Below are 17,408 nucleotides of genomic sequence, written 5' to 3' on the forward strand. Positions count from 1 at the left end.
TGGTTAATTTAAAACATTAAGAGAAATGCTGTCAGTTAACATGCAGGCATTCTCGCCATTTGCCTCTGGTGGTAATGGAAGTTGCCTGTTTATGTCCTTTCTTCAGGTGTCAGACAGCAAATACCTCCTTTCAACTTTGCAGCATACAACAATTTAGCTCTCATTTCAGAAACGTTAGCAAAAGGCTATTTCCACTTCATGTTTAATGATTTCAATGATGCCTAGTAGTAAGTGGCATTGTATTACATCCAACCATATTTTAGAGTAAAAGAGTAATTCGGCTGCTTTTGTTTAGACAGTTCTGGATATTGCTGATGATCTTCATAGGCACTATTTCCACACAAACCCACAGAAAATGCTTAAAATTGAGAAGAAAATAACATAGTTTGCTAGCTTAGGATTTATTTTATATTTGGGTGGTAATCTTAGAAGGCACAATTTTATGAGACAAAAGTCTTTGTTTTCACCCTTGCCTTAATTATTGTAAAAAAAAAAAAAAAAAAGACACAATGCTATGTATCCTCAGGGAATTTATTGCAAACTCTAATATATTATTGGGAATTGAATAGGAACACAAACTATGTCCCCATCTGGAGTTTAATATGCAATCTATTTTATGTCTATTTTGATGGAAACCCACCTTGTGGTTCATTTCTTTTTCAGGTTAATGGCATATTTATTTTTATAGTCCAACACACGCACACATACACACACACAAAGAGGTTTTGCAGCTGTGGTGGAAAAAGAAAGCAAACATATATATTTGGCCTACTTTTCATTTGATGAAGGCATGCATGCGCCCACACTTATTCTAAGCCCCAATTTAGGTCACTGAACATCACCCAGTCAGTTTATCACAGCAGCTTCTGCTTGTAGCACAACTGTGGTTGCAGAGTTCTGCTGCATGTGCTTCTTGTTTGCATGTGTATGCAGGAAAGCATGCTGGGAAGCCCATGACATGTGGCAATAATAGTTTTAATATACAGTAGTAAAATGTTGTCATTATTCAACTCCTAGGGTAAGTGTGTATAAATAACAAAACTAAAATACAGTTTCAACGAACCAGCATCATGGTTGCTTTATGGTGTCTTTTTCTAATTCTAATCCCTAGAACTTCCTGTTTAAAAGCCTCTTTTCCCTCCACCAGCAAAAGCCACATGCCCCTCTTTTCCTAGCAAGGAATTCATAGTCAGGTTCTGGCTGCTCTGGTTTTTGCTCTTCTTATATTTTTAATAAGGATCACATGTGTGGATTTCTTCCCAATGGGGAATGCTTGTGTATTTCTGTGTGGGGAAGGGGAGACATAGAAAGGATCCAATGTAAGCTGGACATAGGAAACAAAAAGATGAAATATGAATGGCAATGACACAAATCATTTTTCTTTTGATATATATGCCTAGAAGTATTTTATTTTTGGTGTACATTTCCATTGATTTCTGAGTTCAAATCACAGAATGAACTTTCCTTTAATGTAATTTCTGTCTGTGATTTATAGCAAAGCTGTGTACTGAATTTCAAGCACCCATTACTGAAATACCATATGGACTGAATGCATATTTCATTGTATCGATTTGTGCCAGTAACCTCTGGTCAGGAAGGCTACTTCATTTATCTAAGCAACTGATGCTGTCTTTAAAGAAATCTAGCATTTATTGAATTTGTATAAGGCTGCTTAGTGAACCTTACCATAATTTTCATTGTGCCATATTACCTTACAAATGTGTTTGATAAAACACTTATTAAAATGTGTTTCATATTTTCTTCTCACAGGTAGTAAAAGATGGTAGTCAGTCAGGCCAACATATACATTTCATTCATTCACATGCTTTTAAATAAAATATTTAGATTCAATATTAGACCAAAGTTTTTTTATCTTTATCTGTATTGTATATGATGAAAATATATTAGAAACCTTAGACATTTTTCATCTAAAATATGAGTTTATATATGGATTAAAATCATTGAGATACTGATATCCAGCAAATTTGAAAATCAGCTGCTCCCATGGTACTCTATTGGGATTTGAAAGTAACCAGTCCTGGGCTTTTCTATGATTTCTTGGGAAGTAGATTTTTCAGCTTGTTGTAGTTACTGATTCTCCCTTATGGTGGGTTCCTTTGCTTTTGTGGCTTGTACTTTTTATATTATGAGTTCATCTTAGTGACTTGTTGTTTTTCAGTAGAAATTTTAAGTGCTCTCAGTTCCAGCAGTCTCCTTTAATTTCTTTTTTGAATTTACTTCTGTTTACTCACCAGCTGTCTTACTGGTCTGGAATTAGTTTAATTTTTATGGCTTTTAAAAATTATATTCAATTTAATACTGCATATTTGAAGTGGTAAATGATTTCCATGTCAGGTTACTGGACCATGTTACTAGGAGTGGCCCAAGCACACAGTTCCAGATTTAGAGAAACTCAAGGTAAAATAAAATATTCATATGCATAAAAAATTACCTAATTCCAATGTAATACGTTCAATGATAAAGATATATTAAAAGTTGCTATTGGATATTGTTTTGGATTATGTATGCCAGAGGAGTGGCAGGGGCATAAAATATTATCATAGAATAACCCTGACTTTATAAAAATACTGTAGGAATAATATACTGAGATAAGCTCAGCACACATATATTTGTCTTTATATTAAAATAAAAAAGCATAATATGGGAATATTACTCATCTGTCTTTGTCAGATAAGAATATTCTAGAATAAAGACACATTTCAGAAAAGTTATACTTCAATAATTGTGTCTAAGTTTTGATGAAAGAAAGTTCAGTCTCTTATATTCTTGATAAATACTGATCTTTTAAAAGGCCTTCATATATTTTGCAGTACATTGCGTGATATAAAAAGTCTCTAACACACCAGACTAATACGAATATTGGGAAATTTATATTACTTAGAAGGAAATAATTAAAAAATAGAATGACAGGAAAAAGAAAATATTATTACTGAGAACCCACTTTGTGCCAGACAGTATGAGGGATGTTTTATGTTCATTATTTTATTTAATCTTCACAATCATTATTTTTGAAAGATGAGAAAAACAGCCTAAAATCTAAAACTAGTAAATGGCAGTATTGATTTTCAAACAGTGTTCTGTCTGAAACCCCAGATCCCTATTCTTTCCTTAATATAATACCTCTTAATATAATGTCGGGTTCCTTAAAATATATTTTATCACAGCATTTACTAAGAAGTAAGTGGAAGCTGATGAAAATTATTCTTTTGTTTTCCTTTCTTAATTGAAATGAATCCGCTAATTGAGAGTGAGAGTTTCAATTTTATTATGATGTTTTAGGGCTCTGAACAAACAAGTAATGCAGGTATGAATCTCAATAAGGACACATTTGTAAACACGGCACATACATTTTAGAATCATTTATATTTGAGCTGTATGGGTTGGAAAAAAATGCTTGTCGTGCTTATGATTTTCTTAAATGCTTTCTCATAAATGGTGTTTTGTTTTAGATTTTTCTGGTTCAGTTGAGTGCAGTTTCCAGCTGATTCAAAAGTTTAAGAAGTGATACCCAATTTGCACATATAATAATTTCCTTTGCTGTCAGAATGTTTAAGAAAACAATGAAAAACAAAAACAAAATTGTGAGAAGCATCAATAATGATTCAATCAGTATACTGATAAAGTAAATTTCCTGTATTTTTTTCTCTCTACTGCCAATGTTACTTTCATAGTTTTTGTTCATGCATTTGCAGAATCCTGTCTCTTAAAATTAACCAGTTTAGCTGTACTTCTAGGTAACTTACCCCACAGGCAGATTGCCTCTCTGTTCTTATAATGTCAATAAAAATTAAAAGTCTTCCACTTTCCAAGTATTTGGGTTTTAAAAAAATTACTACATTATAATTTTTCCTTATATCTAACCGCAATTTTACAAGATAATTATGTGAGAGGCAAGGAAATAAAGTTCTTTTATCATAAATATAGTAACACAATTGCAACTAGCTTTTATGCAATGATTAGTGTGTGCAAGGAACTGAAATGAGTTTATGTGTGTTAGATAATTTATTCCTTGCAAAAATCATGTGAGGGAGATACTCTGATTCCAAGTTTTACAGAGGAACAAGTAAAGAAACTGAGTCTTAGCAGCGTGAAGGCTACAGAGGGAATAAACAGTGGCACTAAAAGTGAAACTTGGCTTTTTGACTCTATATTCTAAATCACTATGGTATAACAATTTCAAAAAAATAGATTTTGTGTTGATTGTAGAAAATTTAGGATAGGACAAAAATTTCTTCATATCCTATTATTCGGAAGTATCCACTTTTATTTTGATAAATCTGCTATACTCGATGTAGATACCCTGTTTATATTTTCAACAAACTTTTACATGTATCATAATTAAACATGTACAAATATGTTTATAGAACCATTATTTATAATCATGTTAGGTGGAAACAACCCATGTCATTAATAGTAAATTGGATGAATTCACCATTGTATATTCGTATATTAGAATTCTACACAACAATGAAAATGAGTAAACAACTATCATATATGATGTCATTATGGTCGATGCTCAGAAATGGAGCCAAAAAAGCCAGACACCAAAAACAAACATGCTTTTAGGTGATTTGTTTAAATTTCAGATATCGATAAGCCAATCTATAGTATTATAAATCAGGTAATGAGGGCTTGAACTTAAATGGTGGTGATAAGCCTATCTAATTTATCCAAAAACAGTATTTTATGAAATAAGTACTATTACTATTCCTATTTACTTATGAGAAAACTGAAGTTCAGAGAGGGTAAGTAATTTACTAATTTTCACAATGCTAATGGCAAACTCCTAATTCAAATCTAATCTGTTGAGCTCCAGAGCTCCAGTGCTCAGCATTATAATAGACAAGAATCAGAAAAAAATGCCTTTTTTATGGAAGACACATTCATCTCAAAAAAAAAAAAGAAGAAAGAGTTCATATTAGATATTTTTTCAAGCCTACTGTTCCTTAAACATATTCTTTATCTCCACTATAAAATTGCTCATTAATATTCTCCTTCCCCACAGACTCTTTCCTCAAGCATCCAACTTGGTCAGTCTCTCTTATCCCAAATCACTCTTTCAATCCTGCTCCCTGCTCTCAAAAACTTGCTTTAATCCTCTTGCTTTTGGGAATGGTATTGAAAACTCAAGAACATATCAAACATATCAAAATTCTCCCTCTTATCAGTTTGAAATTGTGAAGAAAGAAAGAGGCTGATCTACACTGGAAAAATGAGTAAATATTGTGAATGTGAGATGTCTTGATTTCAGTGAAAAGGTAGAAGTTTGTAGAAAAGAAGGAGGAAGCTTTTCTCAATATTTCTTGAAGGCTGACATTTTTCAACCATGTAGTATTCTTCTATCTCTTACTTCCTTTATTCTTTCTGTTTATTTACTTCATGGAATAGAACTTCAGCTTACTGTTTACTTAAAGTTTAATGTTCTAAGCCTTCTAATTGAGAGTGAAAGACAGAGGCAAAAGAAGGCAGATTTTGAAAGTCCCTAAGCCGAAATCAAAGTAATGGCCTAAACAATGATTGGCCCTTACCATCTTTTTAACAGCACTTTTCAGGTGATAATTTTAAGTGTTTCAAAAACATTTATCTTCTTAGGTATGTAAACATTCTCCTTAAAATCCTATTTTAGCTATTCAATTTTCTCAGTATATTTTATTCCTTTAAATAGAGTGCAAAGGTAAATTTTAACATTAGCCCTTCATATTCCAAACCAAAGTTATCCAAATAATACATTTTTAATACACAGGGAAAATAATAGCAAAATTAAATGGCAAACTTGAGATTTTTTTTAGCACAGATTAGTAAACATGCAGAAAATATGCAAAGCTCTAGTGTTTACAATGTTTTAGCAAATCACAAATTATCTCAAGAAGGAGAAAAGCCAAAGGACAAACATCAATACACATTCCAAGGCTACATAAAAATGATTTCAGTGTTGGAAAAAATTCTTAGATGGAAACAATGATGATAATGGGGGAAAATACATTTTGTTAAACTGTCTCCCCCAAGGTACAGGATAAAAATTCAATTTTGCACCAACCACAATAATGTCTTCTAGAGAGCATGCTTTATTCACAGCTTTATTTTGCTTTAAAAAAGAATAATCTAACAGAGCACAAACCCAAACTATAACTTAGCTAAAGCACAAGTCCTGAATTTACAATTTTATTAATTGAAACTGAAGCAGATTTACCCAGGCTAATGTTATAAAGCATGCCCCAGAGCAGAATGTTTCCCATGAAATGTGTTTCTAGTGATGTCTATCTACATAGTTCTGTTTAATTTAGGATTAAAGGGATTCTAATTATTTTCTTTATTTTCACCTGATTTCTTCTACTGGAGTTAGATGGACATTGTTGCTTTCCCTACAACTTCTATGGTGATTGGTAACCCTCGAGGAACCTGAGAATCCATCACCTTAATCAAGAAGCCATTGCAATTTTCCATGTTCAGTTATAACTTGCAAAAATAGGATCAAATAAAGAGAAAAATATTAAGCTGCAACTACATTGTAAATTTGTTGTATCTCCTTTTCCCAAAATGCATAGCAGAGAAAATCAATATCATAATGTTATTTATTCCTACTGAAGAAATTGTGAGTTTTAGATTTTGAAAGGAATTGGGAGGAAATGAAGGAGAGTGTTTCCTATAAGAAATGCTGAATGTCTGGAATAATAAAGAGCTGGTGAAAATTGACAAATCATTAGGATGCCACTGGGATGTTATGCTGAATCCAGAAATGATGGGGAAATAAGCATGATTTTATGGAATCTAAACCACAAACCAGTTGATTTTGTTCATTGGGGCACAAAGCACAGAACGTGGCATAAAGTAGGGACTTGGAAAAGACTAAATTAAACCATCCCATCTAGCACAGGGCCACATAATTTTGTTGCAACATGTCTTCAGTTCCCACTCTTAATATCAGGACTTCTTGGGGCTCTGGCCTAAACTCTCTAATGTGCTACCTATGTACTCTCCAGTTCCCTTGTCTTCATACATGATCTCTGTGATAATGATTCTCAATGTTTATCTCTAGTCCTAGACTCTCCACTGAACTACAGGTTTCCGCATCCAACTTCCTACTTGACACTTGTACTTATGTATCTAACATATGTCCCACCTAAAATGGCTAAAATGTATGTTGACTCTAATCAACACAGCTGATACAGATATAGTAATCGTGTATTTTTCCTATTCCAGTCTTGCTCATCTCAGTAAATACCACTAATATCCACTTAGTTACTAATATTCCAAACCAGCAATAATCCTTAATATCTTTTTTTCAGTCATTACTCTCTAATCCATTGGCAAGTCTTGTTCCACCTTCAAAATATATTCCAGATCTATACCAGTCTCTCCAGTTTTCTCCATCTCCAGCTACACTTTAGTCTAAATCACTACCAGCTCTTGCCTGGAAAGGTTCAAAACTGATCTCCCAGTTTTTGCTCCTTCCTTGGCTTTCAGTTTTCTACAGAGTAGCCGGAGGCATGTTTAAGACAAAACCATAATGTCACTCAACTTCTTAAAACCCTCCAATGACTTTGCATTGCCCTTGGACTATAAACCCAAATTTCTTGGCCCTGGCCTACTTGCACTCCTTAATCTGGCCACCTACCTCTCTAAATAATGTATTTTTTACCACTCTATTCTGCTTTCTAGATTCTAGTCACATTGGCCTTCTTTCTGTTGCTTGAATATAAGTGCATACAAGTCCTTGTATACTAACTATTCCTTTACATAAACATTCTGTCTTCTCACCTTGCATGGCTGGCTTGTTCTGTGTTGCTCAGTCCTGCCCATCCAATCTAAATATTCCTCCTTTGAGCTATATTCCATGTTTTATCTTCTCCATTTCACTAATTATCTGAAATTATCTTATTCCTTTATTTGTTTAGCTGTGTATGGTCTTTCTCTTGCCTCTCCATGCCACAATAATGTAAGTAGGAAACATGTCCACATGGTTACCACTATATTCCCAATGCCTAAAATAGAATACAAAATATATTAGGTGTTAAAAATATTCGTTTCATAAACATTTAAATTTTGTTTAATTAATAAAAAAATTAATAAATTATCTTACTCATTTTATCCCACTGTATTTACTTACTGATTTGTTTGATATTACACCACTGTTTATTCACTGGATTTATCACATGGTTAAAATATTTTTTACAATGTAAGAGAACAGGGAGAAATGAAATAGAGTCATTTTTTATAGAAGTGCATGGAGGTGTGGAGAGTGATTATGCAGTGCTTTCAAAATCTAAGACGTGCATCTTACTTCAGATATGATTCGCTTCCTGGAGAGAGAGAGAGACAGAGAGAGAAAGAGAGAGAGAAAATATATCAATATTTAGAAATGTATCACAACTTATACACGTGATATCACAATTGTTGAACATTATTCGTACATTATTCTTTTAAGATTAGTTCTGGTTTTGTTTTTTGTTTTTGTTTTTGTTTTTGTTTTGAGACAGAGTCTTCCTCTGTCATCTAGACTGGAGTATAGTGGCACAATCCCAGCTTACTGAGACCTCTGCCTCCTGAGTGCAAGCAATTCTCCTGCCTCAGCCACCCAAGTACCTGGGATTACAGCCTTGTGCCATCACACCCAGCTAATTTTTTGTATTTTTAGTAGAGATGGGGTTTTGCCATATTGGCCAGGCTGTTCTTGAACTTCTAACCTCAAGTGATCCACTCGCCTTCGGCTCCCAAAGTGCTGGGATTACAGGCATGAGACACCACACCTGGCACCTCATTTTTTTTTCTCCCTATTAGACAAATGTTGAACCATCTCACCGTAATTTTCACATCCCATATGCCCTCTCACTACATTATTTTTCATTGCTTCTCTGAGCAACATTATGGATAATTTCTTCAGCTCTGCTTGCCCATTAATTCTTCCTTTAGTTGTGTTTAATATATTGGTTTATTTACTCAATTTCAATTATTTCATTTTTCTGAAAATTGGTACCCATTGAAAATTGTCTTATTCTTCTGATATGTCTTTCACATATTTGCTCAGACATCTTTTATTTTTAATAATTTTAAATACTCATTTTATAATCTATGTTTGGAATTGCATTATCTCAATGTTTTGGTATTTCTAATCTTGATCTTGATCTTTGTACTGACTTTCACTTAAGGTTTCCTCATGTGTTTTATAACTATGGATTTGAGCTTCTACTTAACAGGACTTTATATTTATAAATCCTAAGTGTTCTCTGTGGAGAATGTACCCTTCCAGAGGAATTTGGTGATTAAATGTATGAGGTAACAACACAGGAATACTTTTTTTGTTAAATCTCCCTTTAGGATTTCTTTGTCCTTGTGGGTGGTATAAATTCAAACCTGAAACATTTGTGACAGATTTTTAGGAGAGACTTTTTATCACTTCTCCTAGAGATCCCAATGCTCTTCTTTAAGATCGAAAAATGTTGCAGGGAACATCTAAATATCACTGACTGCATATTAACCATCTCCACTTTTTTCTTCAGTTTTGGCCACTGGACATTTCTGTACTATATTTTTTTCAAGGATGCATTACAGTATTTGTCATATTTTATGCCAGTATTTCAAATATGTTTTGCATTAAGATTGTTTACTGTCGGTTTACAATATCTGACACATCTTTTTGGCAAAAATGAACCAACTTTCATTTGTATTTTTATGTTTGCCCCGTAATAAACATAAAGAACTCACAATTATGACTGCCTTAGTCCATTCTCACACTGTTACTATGATCTGCCTGAGACTAGGTAACTTATAAAGGAAAGAGGTTTAATTGACTCACAGTTTTGCATGGCTGGGGAGGCCTCAGGAAACTTAAAATCATGGCGGAAGGAGAAGCAAACATGTCCTTCTTCACATGATGGCAGAAAGAATTGCCGAGCCAAGAGGGAAAAATCCCTTATTAAACTACCAGATCTCGTGAGAACTCACTCACTGTCAGGAGAACAGCAGCATAGAGGTAACCACCCCCATGATTCAATTGCCTCCCACTGGGTCCCTCCCAGGACACATGGGGATTATGGGAACTACAATTCAAGATGTGATTCCGGTGGGTACATAGAAAAACCATATCAATGACTGGAGGAAGAGTTATTTGTACTTCAGGGGAAAAAAAATAAGACATAACATTTGGACTTCTTGTTTTACAGAGAAAGGCTGGTCTGTATTTTTGGCTCAGGCTGTTTAAACAATATATATAGTAAGGTCAGTCATACTAATTACCCTTCATACCCAGTTCCTTTCCCCGTTACCATTCACCTTTTGCCACTTCAGTCCAAATCCTGGACTTAGTCCTGACTGATGTGAGAAATAAGGACTGGAGTTTTGGTATGAGAAAAAGGAAATGCCAAAGAAAGAGAAATCTGATGTAATTAGAAAAGAGGGGGATTTCTCTGATTACTTGTGTATATATATATCTGTATTTATGTGTGCATATGTGTATGTGTGTGTGATAGAGACAGATTATTATGTATGCATGTATGTATTTCAGTGATATTACTGAAACTCATAAGAATTTCATTGCAAAAATAATTTTCTATGCCCAGAATGGGTACCTATTTGCATTTATTTTTATAATTATTTCTATAATTGGTTCTACAAGTCAATACTGAAATAGCTGGCTTATTCCTACCACCTGCCTAGTACAGACATACAGAGAAGGTAATAATATATATTTAGTTTTTTCTTCACTATATTTTCCAACAAATCATATGATCACAATATTGGGACAATATCCAACTTAGTATTCTGTTCCTGCATTCAAATGCCAGGATTCTTTTATAGAAAATAGACACCCTTTATAAGAATTAAATGGTCGAATATGGAGAAGTGGATGGGTAATTCTAAAGGTTATTTGAATAAATTTGCATCTGAAAAGTTCTCAGGAAACTTCTTTTAAGAGAAACTTTCTGTAGGTGCGTATGCTATCCATAAATCGATTTGGTTTGACTCCATTTCCTCACTCTTACCAGCATCACTAGAGTCAAAGCAAAAGCTCCAAAATTGTTTACAGTATCTTCCTTCTTCTCTCAATCAATAGTTATACATTTAGTAATTATCTTTTTTAACTGGAAGGATTTCTATATTTTCCAGATGCCACTCTCAGGAGCTAATCAAAATCCTGTAGGGGGTGGGGAGATGTGGTGGAAATGAATGGAAAAGATAATTGACCTGAAAAAATTTATTTTTTTGGTTAGATAAAGGAAGTGAATTAGATCCACAGTTAACAATTATACATCATTGAAATATGTTGTAGTATTACAAGGACGGATTTTGATTGGTCCTATTATCTGGTGTTTTCAATCATGTGAAAGAAAATCTCGTTTTAGATGTCCTCAGAACAGGTACTGGGGACATTTAAATATTCCCTGCTTTATATTTCTCTCTGGGGAGAGTATCTTAGTTAAATTTTGGTTGCCATTTGAGTAAAATAGACGACTGCCGTTGAGTCATTATTTGTAGGAAGCCATAGATCTCTGCTGTTCCTTACCCAACTATATTACCTCTGGCACGGAAGTGCAAGGCAGCAATAAATCAATGGGTACTTACAACTCATATTTTTCTATTTACTCATCTACCAGTACCAGTCCGAAAAAAAATCAGTAGGTAAAGTTAGATCCACACTCCATTTTTTTAAGAAAGTCTAAATAATATAGATGATAGGTATTAATAATTATAACAAAAATTCCATTCACTTTTATTAATATTTCCAAAGGTACTTCCATGATTACTGATTATTCTATTTAGAACATGTATTAGTCTGTTCACATGCTGCTAATAAAGGACATACCCAAGACTGGGTAATTTAGTAGAGGAAAGCTGTTTACTGGGTAATTTAGCAAAGGAAAGATGTTTAATTGATTCGCAGTTCCACACAGCTGGGGAGGCTTCACAGTCATGGCAGAAGGTGAATGAGGAGCAAAGTCATGTCTTGCATGGCAGCAAGCAAAGGAGCGTGTGCAGGGGAGCTCCCCTTTATAAAACCATCAGATCTCATGAGACCTCTTCACTATCATGAGAACCACATGGGAAAGACCCGCCCCCATGATTCAATTACCTCTCACTGGATCTCTACCACAATCTGTGGGAATTATGGGAGCTACAATTTAGGATGAATTTTAGGTAGGGTCACAGCCAAGCCATATCAGAACACTTTGAAAACTTTGACCTTTGGAGGGGAAAATGTCCAATAATAATCTAGATGTAGACTCAGACTACCAGCACATTTTAAATTACTGAGTAGCATTCTACTCTAGGGGTGTCTTTAAATCACAAATACTTTAGAGAAAAATTGTAATTGTATGTTAGGTCATGTTCCTCCTATGATGAGAACTAGAGGGGATTGGAATGAAAAGCACAAAATCTGAGAAGGTGAATGTTGAACTATCACATTCTATGCTTAGGTACAAAGAACCTAATAAAGTCCTCCCTCTTACCAAATTAAGAAACCAGTGCTTTTATTTTAAATACTTACGCTAAAGTTTTTACTTCTGTTATTTAAAATGTTATTATTCAGTAATACCTTCTCTTGATATGTAATATATTGCATGAAACAGTAAGAAAAGTTCTTAATGAAATAGCAGAATAGTGGATTTATAATTATTTTAGGCAAACAACACAGAAAACCTTAATACGAGTAACTACACAGAATTGTTTGCCAACATTTTGAAGTCTAAAGTGATTGTGGGCCCACAAGAATAGTGAAGTGTGAGACATTGTGGGTATGTAATACACCTGTATGCTTCATATAGGCAGAGTCTGATCTGGCATAGTTGGCTAGGAGTATAAAATTAGCAAGAAGGCAATGTTATTATTTCATTTTCCGTAAGAAGATAAGTTCTCTTTTCTAAGATTATGCCAGTAACTTCCACCTTGGTGCTGGGGTGACCACGTGCATAGGTCAAAGCAAATCTATCACTGTTCCTCAAAACACGAACTTTTCATACAAAATTTAACCCTGTGGGGGAAAAAAACATGTTTTTTAAATCTAAACAATATAAAAAGAAAATGTATTCCCATATGATTGAAAAAGTCTTAAAGAATTTTTCTAAAAATCATTTATCAAGAAAGGACATTCTTCACCCACAATTTCTTTATTTTTTGTTAAACTAAGAAGTTTTATTCATAGGGTATATTACTATGACTTTAACATCAAGTTTTGTTAGCAGAAACTGCAATGGAAATTGCACTTTTCACTTAAAGAATGATTGACAAAATATGGAAAATGTGCACCATATGCTAGCTATACACTAAATAAATTGTTTCCTTTAGCTCAACTAGCATCTTCTGGATATCTCCTATTTCAGAGGCATAGCAGGAAGTCTTCTGAGTAGGGAACAATGAACAGGGTCAAGGCATAAACACCAGTATGGGCTAAACACACAAAATAGAATCTGATAAATACTGTAATAAACATATAAAATATGGTGGGAACATCTAGAAAGAGAATAATTTCTTCTATTCTAGAGAATAATAGACAACCTCTATTGAAGAAATGTTCATTGAGCTGGCCATAAGGAATGGCTAGAAAAAAATATTGAGGCAGAGCAAATGGAGTAAACCGAAGTATGGAAGGAAGGAAGAAAGAGAAGCACGGAGGGAGGGAGGGAGGAAGGGAAGGTGGGCTTACGATTCGAGACTAGTGTACAAGGGAAAATAGTGGGAGATAAACTTGAAAGGTAGCATGAGTATGCATTGGAGAATTATGGAAAAGAATCATAAAAAGTTAGGATAGGAGCAACCTACTAAAGCTCCTGAATGCTATGCTAAACACTTTAGTTTGTTTTAGGTAGGCAACAAAGAGAATTTTTGAGCTCAGGAAGGTGGTGTATATGGCACTGTCAGAGCTGAGAATTAGGACAAGTAATTCAAGATTGTGTTTGTGCCAGGACCAAGATTGTATTAAAGAGATGACTCTGTATTTTTGCCTGCCTTTTAAACATATATATCAGAAGAAAATACTGGTGCAATACATATATATGCCAGGTATGCCTATAAAAAAGACTTTTTAATAAACAGCTAATAATCTGTTTTAGTCCTTAAATGGTGGTGATGAAACACTTTCATCTGAAATAAATAATTGAGATCAGATAACGTATCTTCATTGCTTACTTAATTTTATTTTGCTTCTATAGATATGTCCGTAACATGTGTTTGAAGACAATTTGAAAGGTTTTGGTCGTTTTTATGATCACAATATCAAAATACATTTTTGTTGTTTCAGATGATGGTGCCTGTCCATTAACTGAACAACTGTGGTAAGTTTATTTTGCTCATCTTATGTCTGCACGGAATACTTTTCTTTTTGATATTCTAAAGGATTTATTTTACCTATAAAACCTTTGGTTAAAATTCTTTGAATGAGTTTCCTTCTGGCAATCCATTAGGCATTTTAGGATGTTTTGTTTTCTTCTTTTCAATTAAAACTAAGACTTTAGTTTTCAACCAGAATTTGTCAACAGAGATGTTTATTTTCACAAATGCTTCACTTACTCAAACTTTAACAACCTCTCAATCAACTGGAAAAGTAATATCCTGTTGTTAGTTACTCTTTTAGTAGTTACAAAAAATACTTTATAGTTTTTAGATTGATGGCAGAATACCCAGTGGATACTGACACAAAAATTATTTTTTGTTTTCTCTATTATCCTTACAATAAGAGAAAGAAGAAAAAGAATTTACATTCCTTAGCTTACATAATTGCCTTATATTGCTATGATTATTCACTGGAAACTAAGATGAGTGGATATAACTTGGAACAATATAGTTAATCTCTGGAGCAGTTGCTACCCATTTATGTCTCTCTTGGAAGAATAAACACAACATATTTGTGTGCTTTCACAGTACTGGTAAACTGGTATTTTCAAGGATTCTCCGCACATTGCCAGACTTAGAGAAAGAAGACTCTACATAAAATTGCTACTCATTTTACTTCTTGAGAGTTTACCAGTTTAGAGCAGATTGAGAGAAAGTGTTGCATTTTTTGTTCTTATTCAATTGCGATAAGGAAAATGTTATGAAAGAGTGTCTTTGTATAGCATCCTCCCCCTTCCCTCAGACTAGACTGCTTGGTAAAATAAGAAATGGCCAGAGTGGGAGCTGGTTGGCAGGAGGATAACAATTTTGAAGGTGTAAAAAAATTTACATAGGTTTTGGATAAGAAATAATAGAGCAACTGTATGGGATGCTGTATGTGGTGTGACTTAAGAAAAAGCAAATGTTGGAGAAAAAATTTAAAAGCCTTATTGTATATTACATTGGTGCTTCTCAAACCTTAATATGTCTATGAGTAATGTGGGCTATCTTTTCAAAATGCAGATTCTGATTTAGAATCTGAGTTGAAGTAGGGCCCAATAATGTGCATTTCTATTAGCTCCTAGGTGATACAAAGCTGCTGGTTTAAAGACCACACTGTAAATAGTAAGGTAGTATATAAATAACTCTGTTCCTTTGACTGCTCCCCAAGGGACTTCAATCAAGACATTATTTTTTCAAACGTTTGATTTGGTTTTGACTTTTAGTGCTCTTGATTCACTGTTCAAAGATTATCTTAAGATTACAGCAAAAATACTGTTTTGTTGAGTCACATACAAAAAGAACTGGGTCTTGACTAGCTTCTATGTCTGTTTTCCCTCTTATTACCTAATTATTCCAGGGTAAACTGTAAAGGATTAAAGAAAGCCAATCTCTTTCAGTCAAGTAATTTGTGAGTGAACAAAATACAAGATTTTACAAAAATATAAATATATTATTCTAATACTGCAATCTATTCAAAGGCAATCATATCACTTTGCAATAGTCCAATTACGAAAAGCAACAACAATGGTTGTGGGGGTAGATAGTCCTAACCATAATACAAGTAGACATTAGCACCATTATTATGCTTGAAAGTACTTGAGTTTTGCTTGAAAATGTGATAAAATGCTTTTGGTTTCGTACCACATTCCTACTGACATTATGAATGCTTTCTAGTCTATTTGTTTAGCTAGTTCAGATCTCAAGATTACTGAGAAAAGAGGGTAGATGCCAAAGTAGGCAGGTTTGGTTAGTAACCATGAATAATGGAGCCAAGAGGAAATTGGTGCAAGGAAATCTGCCACTGGTCCACTGGTACAAGGAAATCTGAAGAATTTTCTGAAACCCGGAGTCTTGTAGGCGCTTGAAGAAGGCCATGGAAGTAGAAGTTTCAAAATCAATTGAAGTTTTCTGCTAAAACTCTCTTTTCTTAAACCAGTTGCATATCACAATCAACTGTGAAGTAGAAAAGGCTAGTTAGACCTGGGTACTACCCAAACCAATTGACTCAGATTCTCTCAAGGTAAATGAATCCCAACATCTAAACTTTGATGCTTCAGCTCCCTGGTGATTATATCAGGAAATGGAGTTGAAAATCCCTTATATTAGGGCCTGAAATTTTATATTTTCAACAAGTTCTCAAGTGATGTTTATGTTGCTGCTTTGTGGACCACACTTTGAGTAGCAAGGACCTATTAGACCCCATACTTTTTTTTTTTTCATGTTCCTGGGAGGGTCAGCATCAACTGGGAGTAGTCATCTTCTCTCTACGGATGAGGGGAGGAAGAGAAAGGAAGAAAGGAGAGAGGAGACATCCAAATGGCACATGGTGGAGACATGGTACAATGTGTAACTCCCCACAGGATTGAATTTATAGGTCCATGGAAAAACCTCTGTACCAAAATAGCTTCTCTAATTAAATCATATGGTACCTGAACATGCATTATTAAAATTCATTTGATTTCACTGCATTCCAAAGCTGACTATGCAAACATGATCTTTGGTGCAATTGTTACAAATACAGAGCATGGAAGGAGGAGTAGAGTGGGCAGGGATCTGGATTTTAAAAATCATCCCAGATGATTTTAATCAAAAATGGAGCTTGGAAGCCATTGTTTTAGACTACACAACACCATCTTTCTTGACTTTCTTTCAATATGCATACATATTCCCGTTCTTTAAATCAATAATTTATATATACTATTCTATGCATCAGTAGAGCTCAATATAACAAGATAATAATAATAACAAGAGCTACATGGTGATGACTATTTGCCAGGCACTGTTCAGAGTTTCATATTTATAAGGACAATCCTAGATAATATGTGCTATTATTATCATCTTTACATATAAGAAAACTGGGGCACAAAAATATTAAATTGCTAAAATTTACATAACTGGTAAGTGTTAGAACTGAGATTCAAACTCAGATATTCTGGCTTCACAATACATGTTCTGTAAACTTCCAATCAGTTGTGAATTTATCCGTGTATTCAACAAACACTTCTGGAGGAGCTTTTATATACTAGGCAATATTTAAGGCACTAGGAATAGAGCACTAAAGGCAATAAAATATCTTCCCC

General features: G+C 34.0%; 1 protein-coding gene across 30 annotated transcripts in view; it reads left to right on the forward strand.

The window, feature by feature from the left end:
* The window catches only part of PTPRD (protein tyrosine phosphatase receptor type D), a 2,309,169-nt gene that overhangs the window by 1,197,762 nt on the left and 1,093,999 nt on the right, over nucleotides 1-17,408 (forward strand). For all 30 annotated transcript variants that reach the window (XM_054519906.2, XM_054519907.2, XM_054519902.2 and 27 more), the window contains exon 8: nucleotides 14,255-14,288. The gene's annotated coding sequence lies outside the window, so the exon portion shown is untranslated. The remainder of the gene's footprint in view (nucleotides 1-14,254; nucleotides 14,289-17,408) is intronic.

The sequence above is a fragment of the Pongo abelii genome, chromosome 13 (assembly GCF_028885655.2).
Source record: "Pongo abelii isolate AG06213 chromosome 13, NHGRI_mPonAbe1-v2.0_pri, whole genome shotgun sequence".
Taxonomy (NCBI): domain Eukaryota; kingdom Metazoa; phylum Chordata; class Mammalia; order Primates; family Hominidae; genus Pongo; species Pongo abelii.